At 32.4% G+C, this 6,281-nt stretch overlaps 1 non-coding gene across 1 annotated transcript; it reads right to left on the bottom strand.

Annotated features, from left to right (window-relative positions):
* Positions 1-376: 376 nt before the first annotated feature.
* LOC128290977 (U2 spliceosomal RNA) lies at positions 377-572 on the bottom strand. Its single transcript, XR_008280755.1, has one exon. It is a non-coding gene; the product is annotated as a U2 spliceosomal RNA (small nuclear RNA).
* Positions 573-6,281: the final 5,709 nt, after the last annotated feature.

Here is a 6,281-nt window from a genome sequence, read left to right on the forward strand (position 1 = left end):
GGTCATTTTTCTCTTCTAGTTTATAATTTTGAATTGGTGGTTCATATGAACTTCAGATTGCTAATAAAGAATCAATAATTTACTCTGATTACCGGGAAGCTTGAGCTGAAATGCGTGAAGCCTGTAATTAATAAATAAAAAGCATCCAATTTATTTACTAAATCTATCAAGATTTGTATATTGAATATTATGCGCTACGTGTTGAATTTAGATTTTCGATTGATTCTGGTTTTTCTTTATTTTATTCCCTAAGAAAACACAACAATCAACTAACCATTGAAGAACAATTTGTGAAACTAGAAAGCTACACCTGGAACTTAAAACCATTAACTTTGCACCTAGAAGTGATAATTGAAAATTCTGGTACTGGAATTAGGTGGAGTGCGCCGTGCCAGAACTATAGTGCAACGCCTGGGCGACGCTCGAAAGCCCCAATAGCAAGCTACTGTGATGGACTCTCCCCCTTTAAAAATATATTAAATACCATGTGAGCCAATGGCCCACGTATCAGATATTAAACTGATAAGAACAGATACTACACTTGATCTTAGCCAAAAGGCCGAGAAAGGTATGCTGTTTTATGTCAAGCATCGCACTATTTAAGGCCTGCTTCTTGCCTCTTCTTACGCTCGCTCCCTGATGTGGGATCTTATGCAAAGGAGCAAGGCACCATCCCAGCAAAGATTTAGTTTCCGTGATTGCATCGGACAAACAAATTTAACATTGAAAGAAGCATGCTTAAGCTAAATAATTCAACAATAAAACCACTTTTCTAACGACCAAAACTTTGAAAAACAAACGCTACAGATTATGGACTCAAAGAAGCAGCAATTGGATTTTAGAATACAGATTATCTTCTGCCCTCATTAATTAAATTATTTTTCAAGAGTTTTTATTTGGAACAAAATGGAAATTTCTCTGGAACCCGGTGGTGATCCCATATGGAAATAGATGATGGTGAAGGTTCTTGAGAAGATGTGGATAGAAATACTAAGAAGGAAGAGACCAACGGTAAGGCAGACACAAAAATGATGGTTGACCCAAGGCCGACCCCAAATCTATCATGGAAGGACACACTAATGGGGATTGGAACTGGTAATATTGCTAAAACGGCGATGACAAATTCTGGCATGGGGGATGATGATCATCTTGAATTCCTGGAAGGAGATATTGACAGATCTACTGTCAATGGGATTCCTGCGATAGATTTTTCTGATAGCATTCAACGAATCCTTTTTAAGGAAATGGAAACTATGGTGGTTCTGAAACTGCTAGGTAGGAACATCGACTATGGGGCTTTAAGCAATCGGATTAGTAGCTTTCGGAGACCTTCTAAACCCTTTCATCTTATGGATAAAAAAAACAGATATTACTTGGCAAAGTTTCAGTGCACGAATGATTTTGAGAAAGTTATATCGCAAGGCCCTTGAATAATCTATGGGCAATACTTGACTATCCAACGTTGGACCAAAGAGTTTAATCCGTTACAACCATATCCAAGCATGGTGATGGCTTGAATACTTGACTGTCCAACGTTGGACCAAAGACTCTCAGGTTTTTTATATAAAAAGAGGATTTATGTAATGATCCAAATTCACGAGCATCATAAAAGTGTAATATCGGGCCTCCGTCTTAATAAACCGAATTAGTAAATATTATTAGAAATATTTATGAGTCTAGTAATGTGTTTAATTAAGTTTTAATTAAGTGAATTTAGTTTAATTAAGAGTAATTAGTAAAAATGACTAAGTTGAATAAGGAGTAAAAGTTGAATTATAGATCAATAGAAAATAAAAAGGATTAAAATGGAATTAAGCCATTAATAAGAAATGAGCGGCAAATATGCAATAAAATCTAAGATTTTTATTTTAGATTTTAATTATATAATTAATATTTTAGATATAAATTATGATAAGTTAATTTAAAATAATTATATTATAAGATTTTATAGGATAAATAAATTAAAATTTTGACAAGTGGATGGTGATGATAATATACAAAAGTAACAATGTATATGTGAACATTTGTAATATATGTATTTGTGTATTAAATAGATATTTATTATATTTATTATTATTATTTAATTAATTGATATTATATTATTATTTTAATGAATAAATTAGTAAGTTGACAAATGTAAGGTGATAATAAAATACAAGTGTAATAAATCGTATACATACAATTGTAATATACATATTTATTTACTTATTATTTAAGAAATAATAATATTTATTAAGTTAATATAATAAAATAATAAATTAAAGTAAAATAAAATGAAACAAAAAAAAGCATAAAAGGAACAGAATCATTCGAAACCAGAGAAGGGAAAGAAGAAAAGAAAAGAAAAGAAAAGAAAAGAAAAGGGGGAAATAGGGATTTTAAAGCTTGGAACTTAAATAGGTAAGTAAATTAAGTCATTTTCTTTTAATTTTGATGTTTTAGAAGCTTTAGAACAAAATTTTGTTGAAATTAAGCTAAAGTTTTGGAAGTTCTTAGGTTTTTGAACATAATTCATGTTGAACAAAATGATGTATTAGGGGTTTAATTGATAGAATTTTTAGTTAGAATTGATTAAAGGATTAAATTGTAAAAGAAGCTATTAGTTTTACATAGTAGGGACTAAACTGAAAGAATTTTGAAATTAGGGTTTTATGATGAAATTTAGATAGTTATGTCTAAGTTTGGTTGAAGATTGAGTAGAAATAAAGTATGAATTGAGATAGAAAAGTAAGTGAATTTAGTTAAGCCTAAATTGAAATTAAAGTAGAAAATTGAATAGAAATTCAATTTATTAGATATAAATTAGTAGTGTATTGATGATTATGAAATTATCTTAATTTTTGTAGCTAACATCGCACCCGAGGCATCTACGAAGAAAGGAAAAGAAAAGGTGACGAGGAGTAAACTCGAGAAAATTCACGGTTTTTTTTACTATAATTCAAACTATTATTTATTAAATGTTATATTTAAATTTATGTGTATGGTAAGTAAAGTAAGTATCAATATTGAATTGAATGAAATTGAGATGAAGTATTATTATGTATGAATATTTGATAGTATATTGTTGGAAAGTGAAAAATTGTATCGAATTGAATTGTACATTGAAAGTGAAATTGAAATTGAGAAATGATTTGAATACCCTATTAACTAGTGGGGCTGAGTCGGATATAGTTGGCATGCCATAGGATTGGAAAAGTATGAGAATTTATCGGCTTTGCCGATCAGGCACTATATGTGTCGTATTAGGCACCACGTGTGTCGTTTCAGGCACTTTATGTGTCGTATACTGTTTCTAATATATTAATCAGGTACTGAGTACTGTTTTAGGCATACTGTGCCGTACTGGTGTGTTTGAGTGAAATCCGTATATCTGTCAAAGTCCGGGTTTGTTAATAGGGTGAATATTCGAAATGAGTGAATTGAATAAATTTGATTCATTGTATGACTAAAAGTATGAGAAAGAAATTGTTAGTCGAATTGTGAATTGAAATTGTATGTGAGATTTGGAAACATGAACCTAAGGTTCATGAATTGATCAAGTTCAAGTTATTAAGATATGATATTGTTGATGAATTATTATATATGAAATATGAAATTGAATGTAAATTAGTTCTTATGAGTTATAAATTTTACATGTTTAATGTTATATGATTAATATTTTTAATTCATTAGAGTTATATAGTTTGAATTATGGTAATACCACTGAGTATGATATACTCAGCGTACGATTGTTTCCGTGCGCAGGTCAGTAGAAGTCAAAGGTTCCGATTTAGCATCCAGATCAATCCCAACTTCAGCACAACTTTGGTGATGTATTTTCTTTTCCTTTTGGTAAATGTGACATGTACCTAGGTTATATACATAGGTCAAATGATTTTGGTTATAAAGTATGGATGGTTTGTAATGTTTTAAACTTAGTCTAAGTGAAATGGTAAAGAGTATACTATAAAATTTGGCATTAAGTTTGAATGGAAAATAAATGAAGTTATTAGTCAATTTGAATGATATTATGAATGTTTAATTATTAAATTACTATGTTAATGAATTGGTTATGATATAAGTGTATTTGAGTATAAATTGTTTTTGGTTCTTGTTTGAAAATTTCAGGGAAGTTTAGATGTTTCTAAGGGGATTATATTGAGTTTAAAAAAAATATTTACGAAAATTTTTTGGAGTACTCGAACAAGTCCCATTCAACTTCTAATACATATTCTGGGCCTCGAAGGTCCTTGAAATGGACTAAATCATTAAATTATAATATGTATGTTATTTATTTGTGAATTAATCGTAAATTATCTGATATGTTCAGTAATGCCTCGTAACCCTGCTCCGGCGACAGTATGGGGTTAAGGGGTGTTACAGGGGCTATAGGCCAGGTAACCAAATTGGACTTCAACACATACAATAGCTCTTCAACACATACAATAGGACTAGAAGCCGATTTGCATGAATGGTCGTTTACATGAATCTTGACAAGCCCCTGGTATCATAAGTCTTGGTTAATGGAGCTCTTCAGAAGGTTCAATATGAATCACTACCTACGATTTGTTTCAATTGTGTGAAGTATGGGCACACCAAAGAAGTCTATTCGTTACTGGAATAGAGATTGACAGTGGAAAAGGATCGAGCGAAATTTGCTTTGAATGTGGTAATAAGCGGAGGGGACATATCAATCTATGGGCCATGGATGGTGGTTGAGAGGAAAATTAGGCAATACTCAAGGGTTAATAGTAATAAGAAAGTTGATTTTGGGGGGAAAGAGGGATCGGGATCCAAATCCGATGCACTGTCTAATCTGCAAATATCAGATGGCTAGGGGGTGAGGTGAATAATGTAGGGTTGGAAGGTGAGATAAGTAAAGAAGAATCTGGAAAAGCGACAGGGGTTAAGGAAAAAGGGTTGGCTCAAAAGAGGGATTATTTTGCAGGAAAACCCTATTGAGTGCATTGGGCCTTCCCTTTTAAGTAGCAGGCCTGCTGAGACACACATATCCAATGCAAAACCCATTTTGAGAAATTACAAGGCAGATTTTGCAAGCAATAAGCTGTTTGGGTCAAGAGACAAAAAGGATTTTTAGCATCCAATGGCCTTCCTTCAAAGCGACAATCTAAGGAGTTCTATTAATAATGCAAATTCCATTACAAACAAACCCCCAATAGGTTTTAGAATTTTTAATACTTCCAATAATTTTTTTTTAATTCTTTCTCAATGACTATTTCTTGTCTTAATCCCATTTTTTAAGGTATGGAAGAAATCATGGTTAAATTAAATGATGCAGTTCTGAATATTGGAAAACACTCAACAGTCATTTTTAAAAATAACAATAATGACCTAAATGGGGGAAGTTTAGGTAATGGTGAAATTCATAACCGAGACTGTGATACATCTATCACCTTTAAGGGGCATTTTGATATCAGAAGTGGCCAAATATGTAGTGGAAAGATACTTAACTGGACAATTAGAGATCGTGGGGAATGATTAAAGTTACCGGTAATTCTAAGGTTCCTTTAACGAAATCGGTGAATTCGATAGTCGAGCTAATTAGCACCCAATTAAACACGAAAGTTCAACAAGTGCCTAGGAACATAGATAGAGAACCTATGGATAAATCCATGAGCCTCAAATAGTAAGGTTTGATTTTCCCTCTCATCATTTCTTTATGAATTTAACATATTTTTCTTGGAACTTTCAAGGTTGTGCGAATGCTAAATTCCCACAAATTTTTTGAGAGTATAATAAGAAGCATAACCGGATATTATGAGTCTACTTCAGACAAGAGTCAGTTGTGATGAGGCAAATAGAATCATTGTGAAGCTAGGATTTCAATATTCCCATTGAGTGGAGGCGATTGGTTTCTCTGGTGGTATTTGGGTTAGTTGGAAGGATTCGGTCCAAGTAGAGATAATGTTAATTATCTACAATTTATTGTGTTACGGGTCCTTAAAGGTAATAATTCACAATCCATTTTAATTGCTTTTGTGTGTGGGAGTCCAGATAGACTGATGCAAGCATCAGGGCCCAATCAATGGAGCATGAACATAATGGGCTAACTCTACCTCAAGGTCCTATTACAAGATTGAAAGGTAAGCAAATCAAGTCCAGATTAAATGTAGTAGTCCAAGAGTTTGTAACAAAGACCTTAAGCTTATTCAAAGGAAAAAGGAGATTAAGATTCACTTTCTTGGCCCAATTCCAACATGTATGAAGATCCAAGAGTTTAAAGAACATAAGATTCTGAATATTGTTCTAAGAAACCACATTTTGGAGTTGGAACGAAATGG

The sequence above is a fragment of the Gossypium arboreum genome, chromosome 3, assembly GCF_025698485.1.
Source record: "Gossypium arboreum isolate Shixiya-1 chromosome 3, ASM2569848v2, whole genome shotgun sequence".
Lineage (NCBI taxonomy): Eukaryota > Viridiplantae > Streptophyta > Magnoliopsida > Malvales > Malvaceae > Gossypium > Gossypium arboreum.